Source organism: Lonchura striata, chromosome 1 (assembly GCF_046129695.1).
Source record: "Lonchura striata isolate bLonStr1 chromosome 1, bLonStr1.mat, whole genome shotgun sequence".
Taxonomy (NCBI): Eukaryota; Metazoa; Chordata; class Aves; order Passeriformes; family Estrildidae; genus Lonchura; species Lonchura striata.
The window spans coordinates 121,070,838-121,089,423 of record NC_134603.1 but is presented as its reverse complement, the minus strand read 5'-3'; the positions used below and the strand labels follow the sequence as shown (position 1 = coordinate 121,089,423).

Genomic DNA, 18,586 nt, shown 5'->3' with positions numbered 1-18,586 from the left:
GGAGATGAATACTCTTTTCCCACCTCATATTTACATCAAGGCTATTTAATTTCTTTAGGCTGCTATAATAAATAGGTTAAACAGCAGTCTCAACATCACTCTTCATCTCCCACTGGACAAAGAATGGCATTATAAGACTGAGAATAGATGAAGGCATATTTACATTCATTATGTTCTTGACTATAAAATTTATGTAAATTATGATTTTTATATTTGCAAATACTATAATTTTCAGTTTCAATGAATACTTTACTACTCTTTCATCATTAACTTTCCATGTACATTACATAGAGAGAAAAACTAATAAAAATAAAGAAACTGTGCTGTGATCAGAGAGGCACAGGTTTCTGTAAAAGTTAAAAAATGCTTTGTTCCTTAACTGATCTTACCCCTGTATAGACAGGGTGCTGGACTACACCTCACTGCTCATTTGAAGTGTGTAAAACCTAAAGAAGATTTTAAGCAGGTAATAACAAAACCAGGTTTTGCATTGATGGCTTATATTTTAACCCCACCAAAATCTAATAACTGTATTGCTGAGGAAAATTAGTTTCTTTCCCCATCTGTATAAATATAATTTTTCTATTCATTGAAAAATCACAATGGAAACACTAAGTTAATTACAGAACTGTATGTAAGGTTTGGAAACATGTCTACAGATGTTACACAAGAATGAAAAACTCTAAAATATCAAATTTCATTAACTAAGCTATTGCTCCACCAAATGGATAGAATTATTTTTAAATATCCTTAGAGTGGAAAAAGAACTTGTCAGTTAAGAAGAACATAAATCTCACATACCTCTTGTGAGACATACACACACAAAGGCTATGTATTTCTGCACACACACACAATCATGATTTTTCTGTGATGGTCAACTAAATATTTCCTTTAATTTTGTAACATATAACTCTGACTCAAAAAATCTAGACTTTCAGAATGAAAAACTGGCAAATCAAATTGGTCCAAATATTCTGACATATTTTTAAATGAGGAACTTTTTTTTTGTGCATTTTGGTAAGAGCCGAGTGTGACATTTTCAGACTGAAAATGCAAACATATGAAATTAAACAAACTACCACAATCTCAGATACCTATGTTATTTTTAAGGAGGTGATTCCTTGATACCTGAGAAGCACTATGAGAATGAAAAAATGACATACATTGTAAGGAAGTAGTGTTGAGCACGTAAGATGAGTTGGATCAGTTCTGCGTATAATAAAATTGCTGGTTATATATATTGTTTTTCAAGTTATTCAACATGCAATCATTAGAAGACAAAACTTGAGATGCAAGAACTGTGTATATATTCAAAGACATGTATTTTAAAAAACAGTGCATTTTCTGGTCTCCCTTAACTTTGTGCCTTGTAATACAAATGAATCTATAAGGACTTCAAGACTGTTCCAGTTTCATAAGTGGAGGAAGTATGGACTCAGACAATAGCCCAAACCATCAGTCTCTTCCTTTAAATATCACTTCCCTTTTCCCAATTACTTGAAGCAATTCATTTTTCTGAGTAAAGTACTAAATTTCCCAGGCTTCTGCTGAATGCCTGGCAATAGGGAAGTCAGTACCACTGCTACACCAGACCAACTTGTGGCTACCAAACAAGAAAACCTTCCTCTTTGCACCCTACAAATACTGTGAAAAGGGGAAGTTATTTTGTGGGACTTTTAACTGCAAAACCTTGAGGGATGTTAAGAAGACTGTCCCAAACTCAGAGCTAGTTTGTATAGAACACAGGGAAAACAATCTGATGCCACTCCCTAGTACTTGCCACAGAGAAAATACTGAAACCTCAATATTAATTACAAAACTTAAAACAGTCACAAGAAACAAGATGCTGGAAGCAATTTTAATGCTGGCAAAGTCTTAAGTGCAGCTTTTATTACAACTCGTCAAAGAAATTTGCATATGAAATCTGCATTGTCCACTAATTATATATTCAAGAGAGAAATGACATCTCAAAAGTAGTGTCAGAAAAATTTTTAAAATTGCATTAGCCAAATTTTCTTTTCAAACAATCTAGGAGTATAAGGTATAAAATCCTTATGTAGAGTAAAAATGTAATGAATGAGGAACTTCCTTTTTAACATGAAATAGTCAAACCCTTTAATGGTGTTTATTATAGTATTTTTTGGACTAAGAATAATGTTTTGTATGGGAATATTTTAATATGTAAATGTGTCTTGACTAAAAACTAAACATTAAAGTAAAATAAACCCATGATTATTTCCCCCTAAAATGTTACAAAACCATGCAGGTTTCATAACTATAGTTTTCATGTACAGAAGTAACCACAATTCCATTCTATGCTTACATTTCATTCATAAAAGTGCCTTTAATAAGTGAAATGAATCTAGAAATACAATTAGTCACTCACTATTTCTCTAGCTGGCCACTATTCACCTAGAGCAGTTTCACGCTATAAAATATTCTCAGTTGCAGCACTAAATCATGATTAGACATAACTAGATACTGATTCACAACTTAAAATACTTTGCCATTTCCTTTGCTTTTGTCAAAACTTACTTTTTATGCAGCAAACATTTTTAAAAATTTTGATGCCAAAATCCAGCTGAAGGTACTGGGTGACTTTTCTGTTATATAAACCAAACCAAACCAAAAATCCCCAATTTCCAAATATTCCACTAAATTAATATTTTTTCAAGTAGCTGTATTCATACTGAGAAAACTCAGTAACAGCCTGTCAATTCAGGAAAGTATTGTGTTACTTCCTGTAAGTTAAATACTTTCCAAAGTCCGAATCTAAAAGAACAAAAAGAAACTAAGTGCAATCCGTGCTTTCAAAAGCAATGTGTAATTAAGGTCGTCCAACCATTTACTCAAGAAGAAATACTGTTGCTTCTGGATTTTAAATTAATTAAAATCACTTTCCTGTCAGATGGTATGAGTGTTTCCAAGCAAGACTGTCTTGATCTGCTTTTTGTTGGTACATTCTATGGAAGAATACTTTCACTTAAAAAGAAAAGCATTTTCTTCCTTTTCTATCTCTTACTCCTCTCTGCCAAATGACAGAATAATGATTTTTTCCCTCAGATCCAGCTTGGATCCCACTATAAAGTACACCTCTGGATTTTTAAATAATCTAGATTAATACGCCAAAACAAGTTTAAAACATTTATAATATAAAGATTCTTGCACTTGATCTACAATTCCCTTGCAAAAGATGAAAAATATTGCAAGTTTCAAGATACAGGTAACCTTTTCTGTAACTCTCAGGCAGGCATGCTGCTTAACAAAATGATAAAATAATATTCAACCACTTCTTGGAAATCTAGTTGAACCATTCATACCAGAATCAACTCTTACTACATTAATGCTTATGAGGAAAGATTTTAGAGGATTAGACATATAATATGGAAGAACGTACTGCAAAAGTTGCTGTCAAGATTTTATTCTTTAAAAATTACAAATCTGTAGAAATTTCACAAAGAAAATTGCAAAGAAAATGTTTAATATGAAGTTATATAATGCATATCACTCAATGAAATCTTGAACAAAACCAGATGAAGCTGCTCAGGAAGTTCTAAGTTTTATATAAGTTCCACGTTAATTTATTCACATAGGACAGAGTGCTGATAATATGCAGTAATTTCTGCCCACCATGGCTTCTATCACATTAGAGAAATCTAGAAAGGTCTATATTTACTATATGTGTTTATTGCATAAAGAGCAATAAGCAATGTGTGGAGGGTCTTAAATTACTAGGCAGTTGGTCATCACTGTCACTTTAATTTGGCTTTATTCATCTGCTTTCCATCAAATTACAAATGCTGGCCAGTCACAACAACTGAGAAATGCTGCTGCTTGCATTGCAGATCAGTCCCTAGTATAGGACTCCAACTGCACTCGGCTGGCATCTACACTGGTACCTGTCAATATCCTTCAGTACATGTTTAGACATTTAAATCCATATAACTTAAAGAGCAAAACCCACTAAAATTTTGTGAACTTCCTTTAGGATTTGTCCTGGAAGCAAAGGATTCTGTAAGTCTCATAGAATTTCTTCAGGAGGAGCAGAGGGAGAAAAAGGAGCCAAGGATAGCCATGAAATAGCATCCCTTCCTGTCAAAGGAAATTGCAGCCAATTCTTTAAAAAAATTTTTTTTGTCCTTAAAACTTTACTGGAACATTAGCACAGCTCTAAACACATCAGAGACAACTGTCTGTGATTGTCACATCTATGGTACGAGGATCACTTCAAATACACCAAAACATCATTACAATCTTGGGTTTTTTAACTATACACACCACTGGCAACCCAACTGTTTCTCCCCTCCATTGTTCACTTCATGCAAATTTTCTTAAGGCTGCCACTTTTAATCCTTTAAGAACAATTTAAACAAATCCATTTTAACAAATTCTGATCAGCATTTATGATCATCACTTATCTCTTACTGAAAACAAAACCAAACCAAACCACAAATTAAAGTCTTTTGACTAGGTTCAATCAATACAACTTGTAACCACTGCAATGTCTCTGAAACAAAGTTTGCAAGCCAACAAAATGCAGAATAAACATTATAAAATGAAACTATGTAAGAGACACACATAATACGAATCAGGTAAAATAAAGGCAAGAAGCTGCTTTCCTCAAGTAGAATCACAGACTGGTTTGGGTTGGAAAAGACCTCTAAAGAACACCTAGTTCAGCCTCTTGTCATGGGCAAAGGGGTGGACATGTACTAGAATAGATTGCTCGAAGTCCTATCCAACCTGGCCCTGAACACTTCCAAGGATGAGGCACCTGCATTTCCCTGGTCAACCCATTTCCATATCTCAACACCCTAATTGTTAAGAATTCCTTGCATAGATTTCATCTAAATGTAGCATTCTTTACTTTTAGATGCCTAAATACCTAGTGGCCCTGGTATAAAGCCTCTCTCCATTTTTGTTATAAAGCCCACTTTAAACTACTGCAAGGCAGAAGTTAGTTTTTCCTTTGTACTGGGCAAGGGTGGTTTTGTGGTTAAAATGAACTACAAAGCAAGCACCAAGTACAATGAAAAAGCTCTGCCAGACTCAGCTGGGCTCTGTCCATGGCCAATTCAGGCTTCAGAGTCATGCTGCCCCAAAAGGAGGCTCAGGAGGGAAATGGGGAAACATGCCAGGGGCAGGGGCAAGGGAGATGCAGTGTACAAAAACCACTGCTAGAGGAAACTTGAACTAACAAGGGTGTGAAGCAGCACCGAAATTGTCAGCTACATGAAGTAATTAATCTAACATGGTATAAAGAGGAGAAACAAGAAGGATGTCTGAAGACAATGGGCTAATAACACACAGTACCACTAGCCCTCACCAGGAGAATCAGCTACTGACAATAAAGCTTATGTTAATTACTAGTCTCGACTAGATATTATGTACCCTCAAGGGGAACTGATATAACCTGATTTTAGTGCTTTGCAAAATAACTCTTGATCCTAGACCTGTTTTTCCACTGTTTGAAACTGCATGTCCTGTAAGTTTTCTACAGCTAAGAAAAAGTCCTTATCTTATGCATATCTTTCTCAAGCCCATCTCTGCAATACAGCCATAAATTAAACATAAGCAAATGGACCACCAACCCTGTAGGAACAGCAACAACAGAAACACTGCAATGAATTCGGTTGTTTGAATTGGTGTTGGATTTTTAAAATACTTATATGTTCTGTTCATACAGATGTGTGATGACCTCTATGAGCTGCATAACAGTGTAACAAATGGGTAATTCAGTTGCTCCACAAAACACAGATTATTGTACTATTTAAGAAAATATGCCATCTGTAATATAGTTGCAAACCACTAGGGCTTTTTAGACTAATAGATGGAGTTTACTTAAATTTAAATTAACTGACAAATTATAACACGCCTATTCTAGAGCCTGTAAGACAATACATAAAATCACTTAAAGATTTCATCTTAGAAAGCATTGTATTTCAAATTATAAACAAATTATAAATTCTGAAGTATTTAATTACCTGAGATATTTCATCTGAAAAAGACCCAACATTCAGTTTTCTTGATGCTTCATAACCCAGTTTGTAAAACAAAGACTTTAGAACCAGGCTGCAAGACAACAATTACCAACTATTATATAGGATTTAACTACTCACTAAGTCAAAGGAACTATGTTTAAAGCTATATAGTATTTCAGTTTCTTTATAAATCACTTCAATGGTGAAACTTGTTTGACCAGTTTCAGTATTATGTCAACATAAAAATATCTGAAAGCAAGAAATATTAAGTGAAAGCAATCTGAGAGAACATTGGAAAAATTTCAAGCAGTGGGAACTACAGGAAAATTAGTAACTAGCATTTAAAAATATTTTCTCTTCAGAGAAATTATCTGTCTTAAATATAGGTTTAACAAATTAGAATAATAAGTAAAGCACACTAAATAAGCATTATCACTTTTTCACCAAAGAATTCTTAACATGATTTAATTTGTAGTCAGAACAATCTACAGTATACCAGTCCTGAAAAAACTGTGCCAAGCTTACTATGAAGTAAGCACATAGATAAATAATCGGTACATGGAGGTTGGGGGAAGAAAAAAATGATGCATCCTGGCAGTCCATTTCACTCACAAAAATAAAACCAATTTTTCTTTCTTCCCTTCTCATTTTCCCTCATTAGCCAACAAGAAGCACCAGATCTACTCACTACATGCATACTACCTTACTGCATGGCTAAGAAAATTAAGAGATGAAATGGAAGGTAAGAGCAGCAGCCACAACTTCAAGTTGCATCTCAAAGATCCAGACTTGCCTGTCATCTTGCCCACCACTGAACAAGAACAATAGGTCTTTAACAAAGGAAAGGTATCTGGCAGGTTACGTGGAAACCTCTGCAGCTTGAACCCTTCTTCACTAGCCTGAATGCTGCCTCCAACACTTGGAGTGATAGGCAAGGGAAGCTCACACTGCTGAGCTTGGCTCACCTTGAAGGCACTATGAGGGAGAAGCCAAGTTTGTAAAAAACTTAAAGAAAGATCTCCTAGGTTTGTTCATGAGTCTACAATGCTTGTCTTACATTAAATGTAAATGAATTAACCAGAATATTCAAAAGCTTCTAAGGCAATTTTCAAGAACAGTTTTAACCAGTTTTTGAAAGACACATATTCTCTAGTAATAGGAAAGACAGCTATTTTAACTAGTTTTTCTAAGCAACAAAATAAAAAGACATTCCTAGAATTATGTACATCAGTAAAATGAGTTAATTATAATTACTTACTATAGTGTTATCAGGTAATTTTTTAATTTCACAAAGTTGTATGCAATGGAAAATGATCTTGATATAACCTACAAGAAGCAGTCTAAACACTTGGAAATGGTGAAATCATATAATCACACAAACACATACAAAAAGACTAAGCCACCAAGAGCACCAGTCTCTACTTCTCAACTCGATTTGACAGTTCCAAAATCCAGGCACACATCCAGAAGAACTTTCTGCCCCACGTCTGGTCAGTAAAGAAATTGAGGTTAACCTTTAATTTTTAATGTCACCTGCAGCCAGTGACTGCTTTTTCTAATGCAAGTGACAGATAAACAGCAAAACACTCCCAAGATGATACACAAAGCACCACATACCATAAGTGCATTTTTATTTTTATACCAACTCAATTTCTCAAATGGATAACCAATGTTCCTACTAATTTACATTAAGAATTGAGTGAGGCATGAAAATTGTTCTGATGCATAGGCTCTATTTCTTTAATGTACTGCATAGTGTTCTGTACTTTATTGCAACACTGGAAAAAACTAACTACACTTAAAAGGTACAGAAACTACATATCCAAGCTCATATATGTCTTAAAAAATCACTTCAGAAAGGAGTTTTAAATTATCCAGAGAATAGGAAGGAAAAGTAACTAATTAAAGGCATTGATGGAAGTCAGTAAAAGAAAAAAAAAAAGTACATATTAAAATGAGTTTACTGACCTTTAACTACTTGAACTAGTGTGTTTCTGTAGACCAATACTAGAACTTTAAATCCACATTGCTAGGATTTCCAATTTATAATTCCTTTATACAACTCAATACTATCACCTTAACATTTGCAAGGTAATTCCAAACTAAACAGAGGGAATATGGCAAATTGAGGTAATATAGTCTAGCTATTTAAGGCCAAATTGGCAAGTCTTTAACAGTAAACACTGTATCATTACTAAACACTGCCATGTTGTTAATGTTAAAGAGAGGTTTAAATTAGAAAGTGAATTGCCCCTTCAGGTCGGGACTTAGGGCATATTATGGGAGAAAGCAAAGAAAAGCTCCCACTGACACGGTTTGTGTTCCACCAGTTCTGTGGGAAGCAGACTGCAATACAGCTATCTGTCAGTTTTAAAACCAAATACTACAGTCACTATTTTTACTTGTCTTTTAAAATTTAATGCAACAAACTGGGGAGAAAAGAACCTATGTTTGTAAAGTAAGATTTCTTTTGATACAGAAATGGTATGAAAATTGTTTTTGGACAACTGCAGGATGCACATCACAAACGTTTTTATAAATGTCAAATGTGTAACTATGGCATTAATGAAAATGAGGCAAAGTTAGTTTGCCTTTAAAAAAAACCACAAAAACAAACAAACAAACAAACAAAACCAACTCACATAGTGGCAGGTGCTCAAACACAAAGGAAACAGTTGTCTTCAGAAGGATATTCTCCACACATTCAACAGGCAAATAGCATTGGGATATGCCCCAGCCACCAGGAGCAATGAGAAAGCTGGAATGGCAGTCCTGGTACCAGACTTCTGGAATCCACCTTCAGATGGAGAATAAATATACTGAAATTAGCTTAAGTATTTTCAAGTCAAGTACTGTATTTCACACAATCATGTATCAGGAGAGATAGAAACAACAGGTAAAGCAAATTCACATCATTTAATTTATTTATTTCTAAGATGACAGTAATGGTAGACAGACAACTCTAACAACTTGAGCATTATGGAGACTTATTCAGTATACAACTTGAAATGTTTATCATTCAACATGTGATTCTTGCCTATTTCTCAGCATTACTTCAATTTCTCTTCCTGCAAATGAACTTCTTAAAAACATGTACCCTACAAATTTCTGAAATTTGGTATTTTAGATCTATTTTCTATAAAGTTGGTCAATTATTATTGAGAAGACTACAAGAGTTGTAGAGAGTTCAATAGCACACTACAGCTGGTTACATACACACCAAAAATGTTGAAGATTATGGTTCTAAAAAAATTTAATAATTGAAACATCAGTAATCTATTTTTTATTAACTCTCCTTCAACTGTTCAAATCACAAAAAAATCACAAAAAATTTCAAACAAATCCTCTTCAAAATATGTTTATGCAGAATTTTTCAGCAGCTGTGAGAGGATTAAAGTCAATTCATTGCAGGATAAAATGATATTTTAAAATAATTCTTCCTGTTACAAATATGCAAAGCTAATAGTGTTGAAATGGAAACACCATCTTCACTTCTTGAAAAGGTGGTACTTTACTGTTTCTATAGTGTTTTCAACAGGAAATTTGAGAACACAACCATCTAGAAACATTTTCATAGAAGTCCTAAATGACACTGATTTTGCAGGTAAATACTCAAAAAGCCCCTAAAATCTGGCCAATGCTGTCAGATTACAGTGTAATCTGACACTATAATATTACAGTGGTTTAATATTTAGAAATATACCACAAAAGCATACCCATTCGTAAAAAAAAAATTAAAAATTGGGATTTCGTATTTAAGAAATTAAATTAAAGGTAATTGTCTACTCTTGAGTGTATAAAACAGTTCCAACTGAATTGTGGGTTTAGGGTTTTTTTTGTAATTTGGATTAGCATTCTAATTACAACATAGGAACACATAAATGTATTTTTATTCTAGAGCATACTTTGAGTTATTAAGTCTGGCATTAAATTTTGTAACAAGATGTAATATATCTAATTCAAGAGGGCTTAGAGTATTCCTGTATTACTTATTAATATGTTAAGTGAATGTTTGGACAATTGATTTCAACTAGGTTTTGTGACTAAAACATGTGACAAAATACAATTTTCAAATTACATAGTCCATTTGTCAGAACTAGTGTTCTTTCTAATTTCTATAGGTGTTAACAAATTAAACAAAAAAAGTCACACTGACTAAATAAAGAACATTAACCATTTCAGAATTTAAAAGAAATCATCAGCATTAGCAAATGTATCCATTAAGCCACTAGCAAAGCATCCTTTGCTGTTCTGCATTTCTGTTGCCTTCCTTTGCTTTTTGTACCCTCCTTTCTGCATTTCCACCTAAACTCTTATGTGTATATTTGCAGAGGACTTACTACAGTGAGACCGCAGTCTTGAACTGAAGCAACAGTGAAAAATAACAAACACACTGCTCGAGTATCACAAGCCAACTCAATCACAGGTGGACTCAAGCAGTGACTGGTAGGTTTAATAAAACCAATAATATTTAAGACACTAATCCTGTAAATTCTTACTGAAACAACAGAAACATCTCCAGCAAATGACTTAAATAATGTTCATGTAGCAAAATAAATAGAATATATTACTCTGTGTAAGTTCTGAACACAGAGGTGATGACAATGTATTTCACACCAGTTCAGCACAAAGATTTTTGTGTGATTTATACAGTTTCTACAGTTTTTTCAACAAGCTAGACTGCAAAAAGGTCTCTATGCCTGCACTGAGGTTTTCTGAGTTACAAACAAGTTGGATAGACTAGGGAGAATGGGAAAAGTACGATCTCCACTTGAGCATTTGGCCTAGCTGAAATCAAAAGATGGACTTACTGTGAATATGAAGAAAATTATCTCAGAAAATGAAAAAAGATGAAGACATGAATAACTTATCAAAGTAACTTATGAAAGAGAATAGAATATTATCTTAAAATTTTTGTTATCATGACAAAAGATATAAATATTATTTTTCTTGAAAAGTACGAAAACATAGTTTTTCGACATGAGCTATTAGTAAGCACAAATAGAATCTGCCTGTATTTAGCAAAAGTGATGGCATCCTCATATAGACAGCTCACTTTGAAGGATACCTACTAGACATTTCTGGAACCTACACAAGGACTGCATAAATCAATACCATTGCAAATGCAGACCATCTGTCAGATGTCTTGAACATAATTTAAGAAAACAGTCTCCAATGTATGAATAAAGGTATTTCCTTACTTGCACAAATGCCACATACAATGAAGGAAAGCAGGAGTTCAGTATCATAAGCTAGTAGAAGAGTAGGTTTAAAGAGTAGGTATCAGGAAGCACATATAGGTAATCTGCCTTAAACCTCTAAATGGGAGATACTTTTTAAGGAAGCTACTTTTTCAAGGTAACAAAACAGGTACAATAGCACATACGTTTCAAAGAAGCATTTCTGCTTCCTATGGTCCACTACTCACACAACTACGTTCTGCTTGGAAGACTGAGACCATGAAAACATCCCAATGCTTTGCCACTTGTTCTCAGTAAGCCTTACTTCACTCTCCTTTCAAAAGACATTAAACTAAAGGGCAGGAGGAGGAAAAGGGGATGGGAACAAAGAAAATAACGTAATCTAATTTTACGATTGTCTGTTCTTCCTCCCTCAATACTGTCTCTATTTTTTAAAAATTACAGAACTAAGAATACAAACAAATAAAATTACCAACAAAAAATACAAACAAAACAAATTACCTTGATATTTTACTATTTTAGTAAATACATTTGATTACTTTCTCATCAAGATTCAATTATATTTTGAAAATCTATGCTGAGGGATTCAAATCTGAATTCTTTTCACACAGTCTCTAAATAAATAAATTTTAAATTAGACTTTAATTTCAAATAGCCATGTGCTGCGATTTTGACATCTGTCCATCATAATACAGAAATAAAACCCATAAATAATGACATCAACATCAAGATGCAATGAAAGTATTTTAAGAAGAACAATTTCTTTAAAAACAGAATATGTGTCATGTTTAAAGTATCGAATTTAGTTATTGAAAAGAGTCCCACTTTTGCATTACTTCTCAGGTATACATACACACAAAGAGCATTTTAAGATGCCAGAAGCCAAGAAAGATACTCACTTGTACAGGTCTATTAAATCTGTGAATGCAGGAACTGCTGCATTTCACAGTCTATTATTTATATGACAGAATGAAGATCTGAAAACATGAAATATAGCCTTAAATTATTCACTTATTCTTTTCACAAAAGGAGAAACCGTCAATCTAACGCTAAAAGACTTCAAGCATATTTCTAAAGGTTTCATGAAAATTGCCTTATTTATCAAAACTTTATTCCCTCCGTTTGTTCATTAAATACTGTAGCTTTGCATTAAGGTCAAGCAGTGTCAACCAATTACTGCAGTTGGAAAAGTCCTACCTCCTTAATACTCAAAGAAACCATGGCATATAGTGAATTATTTTAATAGGCAAACTGAACACTGTTTATCCAAAGTACATTTCAACCATAAAAACATATTTTAGGGGTTTCTATCAACAATCAATTATAGTACTATTTATTATCACAGCAGCATTAAGCATGATCCTTTGTCTGCCTAAATGCCAAGTTTAAAAAATATACATTTATTTTAGCATATTCAGCAACATTCTGTTCTTAGCTCATAATAAAGGAAAGTAACAAAAATTAAGTGACCTACAAAGCAAACTGAAAGGCGAAAGATAAAACATTGAATTTTAAAGAGACAGAATCAATTGGTATAAACATACTGGCTTCTGTTCTCATTCTCTACTTGGGCAAGAGGGCTCAGCTTGTATGACAGACCTGAAAAAAAATCCACCCTGCTTTCACTGCTCCTAATTTTGCAGTTTTTCATTAGGGTGAAATTCTCCATCTTGCAATATACAAGAAGAGTAAGTGGTCACACGCAAATTTATTCAACACCAAGAAAAGGCCACTCTAGGCCATCCTACCCAATACCAAAGTCACAGTTATTCAGGATAAAAGGATTTCCTTAATATGTTTTGATATAACAGCCCAGGACAAAGTTCCCCATGTCCTACCTCAAGCTTCTAACGGACTCATGTTAATGGCCTGCAGTTCAAAAGGCTACAATGATATTTTACTATTTAATCACCTCTAACTTTACGTTTCAGAGAAGCAAAATTTTGGATGTCATTTCCTTTTGGAACTAACCTGTTCATTGCCATTTTACCTAGTATATAAGCTGTGACAAAGGAACACAATATTCTGATGGTAACCTTTGAAATCTTACTGCTATGAGACTAACTGTGTCTTTCTGAAGTAACAAAACATGCAAAAGCAGAGAAAATTTCTTCTACACATCCTGTCAGCTTGTCTCACTGGAAAAAAAGTTTTCATCCATGTCCTGTACCAGTGATCAATGAGACCTACAGTGATACAAGACACACATGCCATTGCTACAAAGAAAGAGAGGAAATAAAGTAACAAAAGGAATTAAAAAACCCTAAAAACAACCTGTAAAGTCTTGCTGAAATTATGGAGAAAGACCTAACATCTGCTGTCTCATTATTTCTAAAAGATCAGAATAAAGGAAATCAAAAGAAGTAAAAAAGAAAAAAAAAAAACAATCAACCAAATATAGAAACAAGCTCTCTCCAGTCTCCCCTCAGTCCCCTAAGTCCTACCTTCAAGTTACAGTTTACCAGTGAAACCTGAAAAGATTCTAGAACCTAATACTGCACAAACAAATTTCAAGAAGATGAAAGATAGAGAAAAAAAATTTATTGATTCCTTCTAACTCATCCGAATGACTTCACTGCTAACCAGGTTCATGGATGAGAGGTAACAGTAGATGTGATACAAATTTCAGATTAGAGAGATTTTAAATACGTTCTGCATTGCTACTGCCATATATAACAAAATACTGTCTAGACATAATCATTATAAGCTGGACACAAAAACTATTGAAATCAGAGAGCAACTGTTCTAAAAAAATATTTTTAACAGCTCTCAAACCATATACAGTTATTACAACTGTTACTCAGAGACATTTGTTTCATCTGCTTCTATCTGGTATTTTCCTAACAATCCTAGTACCTCCAAGTAAATATTTTTAAAAACAGCAGATAATGGAGTGTTGGTAGAAACTAGCAGCACCTCAAGGGAAAGATTTCCAAACGCTTTTGAAAAATGGAAGATATAATCAGAAATCAGTAAAAACAAAAGTGCTACATTTAGAAAAGGCACATCATAGATACAAACACAAAGTGGACCAGCAGTAAACCATTACACAGGGCATCAATAAATTGAGAAAAATACAAATCAAAAGAGTACATTTTGTTGGATTCCTGAAAAACACATCTCACCAAAATACACTGGCAAGCACACAAATGTGGTTGGGTGTGTGCACAAGTGGTAGCACACGTGGCAGCACTATAGGTTTGGATATCATAATTCTTAGAAAGATGTAGGCAAACTGTGGAAAGTCAATGGGAGCATGACTTCAAGGAGTGCTGAGGTATGACACTAACTGAAGCTTCTCAGGAAAGGTTTGATCAATGTACTTGATCCTCCCTCAGGACAGATTAAAAAGTGATAATCTGTCACCTCCCACACAGTACAGTTCTTCAATGCCAGTCCATCTACCACAGCCAACTACAGTAAGAAAGTGAAGATAAAGAAGTGTCTCTGCACAACCTCAACAGCATAAATTCTCTCTTATTTATCTCTTACCTTCAGATTTCCATATTCAAACCCATCACTTCCCTTGCTAACAGACAGGTGGACAGGAGATTATTACTCTGCATAGCTGTTTTCAAATTTCCTTGTCATGAACCATTATTAGATTGAGAGTATCTGTGGGTAAATTTTCCTGTTTCATCATTCTTTGGCTAAAATTACGTAGCATTTCATGTAAAAGAAGCATCACTGATTTTTTTAATTACTGCACTACATGTGTGTTCTTAAAAGGAGGATGAATTGCTTCATACATGAAAACCTAACACACAATTAGTAGAAAGAAATTATATCCTGAACAGCACAGCATGAAATCAAAGGTTTTTTAGAAGACCTTCTTTCTTTGTCTTGGCTTCTTCAGCCACTTCATGGACAGTTCTTAATAATTTGTTAACTCTTGTCCTGTAATAACAATCAAAAATTGGTTGGAAAATCAAAGTGGAATGCTAATAAAAAGCTCTTCTGTGAATGAGAGAAAAATCTTCAGCTTTAAGGGACATATAATTTGAGTATGATGGATCAGAAGAAACAGATCTTCTGTATGGATGAAAGACAGCAGAGAGAATAAACTCTGCTTTTCTAGATCCATCAGCTCTACTAGATAGCACTAGCCAGCAGTGGGAGATATGGAGGTGGGTTGTAAGATAAGGAACAGGCTAGAGGCAAGAGCTGTTATAATTATAGCAGGGAACACAGAATTTGTTAAAGGAAGTCTACTGTATAATTACATTTGAAAATTTAGCAAGATGCCCAGAGGCTGGCTTGCAGCTGTCAGGAACTGGAAGTGCTGGAGTTCTGCTCAGGAGAAAACCACCACTGCACAGAAGCACACCACCACCTCCCTGTAGCTGAGCCAACTTTGATAAGGCAAAGGAATTACTTCAGCTAAAATTAGTGAGATTAAACAACACATGAGATTATACTTATTCTCAGTAAAAAGTGCTCAGAAACTGAGGATTATTTTAAAGAAAATTAAATGATTTTGATAATACATTAAATGTTTCTTGAATGATAGTACTTTTTAAAATTACATCTTTAATAACAGTTGAAATTCTGATTTTTAAATGATATTAATTCATAATCAAACTAACTTCATCTCTTTGCATACTAAGTCATATTTGGCCTATTTGGCCTAATAAAATAAAAACAAATTAGTGAAGTGCAGACAAAATGCAAGACTAAAAATTAGTCTGTATACTTGTTTCTTCCTTGGATTTAGAGCTGGAGAGATGTTACTGCTGAGAAACAAGTAGCAAACTACAAATACACAAAGTGGTAATCTGTAGACAAAGTGATCAAGTATGAAACAATTAAGCTGTTCTTAATAAAAATAAAGAAGAAGGATTGAACAATTAAAAACTGGCTCATTTTAAATGAAGTTATTGATTCTACTTTAAAAATATACTCTGCTAATTCAGATTTAGCAAATGAATTGCTATGCATGCTGAAAAACATCACCAACTGTATTACTGGTGTTTGTGTAAAACAATAAAAAATTTGAGCAAGAATCATACTACAAAATAAATTTGACCACATAAAATTATGTTGTCATATTAACACCACAAAAAAATAAAAAAGCTCTGGAAGACAGATCAGAGTCCACAAGCCTACACCACAGGTTTAAACCAAAACTTACAGTAGAATTATTTCTAAATGCTGTAAAAACTGTTTATTTTGAGATATAGGCCTTTGTAAGAAATTTAAGTATATTTGTCTAATTGGCATTATGGACTGTAAAGAGAGAAACTGACGGTCATTTCAGCTTTATTAAACTTGCTACTACTTCCAGATTGAAGAAAACGCATTCTCTAATTATGTCTAAGTGTTGAATTCTGAAGTGCAGACAGCTCATCAACTAGTCCGTATTTCCTCCATTAGCCTAAAGATATCCTTTTTTGATGTCCCATTATTAAAATTGGTATAAATACTTCAGATGTCTTTACTATAGAAAGGTAGAAAGGTAGAAATATTTTCTAAATATAGGCTTTGCTCACTTAGAAAAATGTTCTCAACATAAGACTGAACAAATTTTTTTTTTTCTCTGCACCAAGTCTGCCTTTTGCTCAGTGCAACAGGACTGAAGCAGGACTGAGATTTGCTATCTACATTTTGTTTAAGGCGAGAGGAGGAAAACAATCCAAGAAATCAGTTATTGTATACAAATTTCTCCCCCCCTTTATTTTTTTTTTTGATCCCACTTTTCATTTTACAAAGATGGACATCTGACAGATAATAATTTCAATAATAGAGGAATTCCTATTGAACATATACAGTTTCAGTTTTGTTTGACTTTTACAGAAAATTAATCTTTACAATTTAACATATTCCTTTGCTTTAATTTAAAAATTAAAACACAGTCACTTGAAAAATTCCAGTCTTCGAAATGCATATAAATTAAACCTAAGTACTCTGTTTTTATTAATGAGAAATTAAAATACATTCTGAAAGAAATTTCAGGAGTACAATATGAATTTCAGACAGTGACCCACTTTTCTTTTCAATTTGTTTTTTTCAAGACGGTCTAATTACAAATATTCTGAGCCTTGGTCAATTCTGGTTGCACAGATATTGCAAATATAAAAGAAAAATGTCAGGCTTCATATTGATTTCTTTTATCTCAAGTGTAAGTTTCCTATGTTGATTTTTGTCATATTCATCCATATTACATTATATAATGCAGCTTTAAGGACTGCAATGATCCCTTCAGGAATGTACAGAGAAGAACTCATTCTTTCATCAAAAACATTACTGTAGAAGAACAAAAGCATTATTGTGCAACAGTTACCCTTATGAATCAACAATTCCACAGTAAAATGTAAGAAAACACACTACATTAAATTGCTGATTGTTGCATGTTCTTGTTGCTCTGGACAAATTAAAAAAAAGCCTTTAAACTTCTGAATATTGATTTTGAAAGAAAAATAATATTTTAAATTGAATCCTGTTCTAGCATGTAAACACAAAAATCCATAAATTTAGGGGGTACTTTTACCCCTTTCTAACAGGAAAAAAGCACCCAAACATAAAAACAAAGCATAAGAATGAGAAGTCAGTGTGATCTTTTTTGCTGATACATAATGCAAAATGAACACAGCTCAAACTTGTAGAAAATACATATTTTTCAAGATATGAATCTTTTCAGCACAAAGCTTTTTACAGAAATAAAATTTTCCAATACAATTCAAAAATACTAGTTCCCCAGTCTGGCTGTGCTTTCACAGGTAGCTCTAATTCTTCTGCAACATGAGGTTCCCAATCATCACAAGCATGATGTGAATTTCCATATGGCTTTAACTCACAGGGATGTACAATGCTATACCTTCAATCAAAAGGCAGCTTGCTGTATCTATGCTAAAACTTTTTTGGACTCCTCTCCTATCTGTATATACATGTAAGAGATTATCCTGTCCTGTAGACTGCAATTCTTTTGAGAAAGACTATTGTCCACATTTATGTTTTAGCTAAAGAGATTTCTGTTGCTCTTATCAGTAGATGTATTCACAACATATGGTAATTTGTGTTTTCAGCCTTTCTTATTTAGACTGACCTATGTTTCTGCCCACTGAAACAGGCAGTTTTCAAAAAAGTTGCACAGCAAAAGTTACTAGAGTTTTAAAATGTATGACCATTTGTATGAGATTCAGGTTATCCATCCATATAACGGAAGACTTTTAACATAATGTTATTTAAAATGGGAATAAAATAGCCTACTCTTTCTAAACTTCCTTTCAAGGATTTTAAATAGTTTGCCTCTATTCTTTTACTAATAAAACAGGGGATGTCAAAGAGCATATAAAATTTTCTAAATTAAGGAAAGAAAACCTAGAATGCACATTATATGTAAGTGGTAATAGGCAGAGACAACTTCACTAGGCTGTGACATATGACATCTGGTAGACTATTATCATA

The 18,586-nt window shown here is 33.6% G+C and overlaps 1 protein-coding gene across 11 annotated transcripts in view; it reads right to left on the bottom strand.

The window, feature by feature from the left end:
• Window positions 1-18,586, bottom strand: part of TBC1D5 (TBC1 domain family member 5) — a 312,792-nt gene that overhangs the window by 234,523 nt on the left and 59,683 nt on the right. For 8 of the 11 annotated variants that reach the window (XM_077787221.1, XM_021538130.3, XM_021538129.3 and 5 more), the window contains one exon: window positions 8,624-8,778. The exons of 2 other annotated variants lie outside the window; for them this stretch is intronic. The gene's annotated coding sequence lies outside the window, so the exon portion shown is untranslated. Of the gene's footprint in view, window positions 1-5,984; window positions 6,073-8,623; window positions 8,779-18,586 lie in introns of all 11 variants that reach the window. One more of the 11 variants, XM_021538132.3, reaches the window with a different exon arrangement.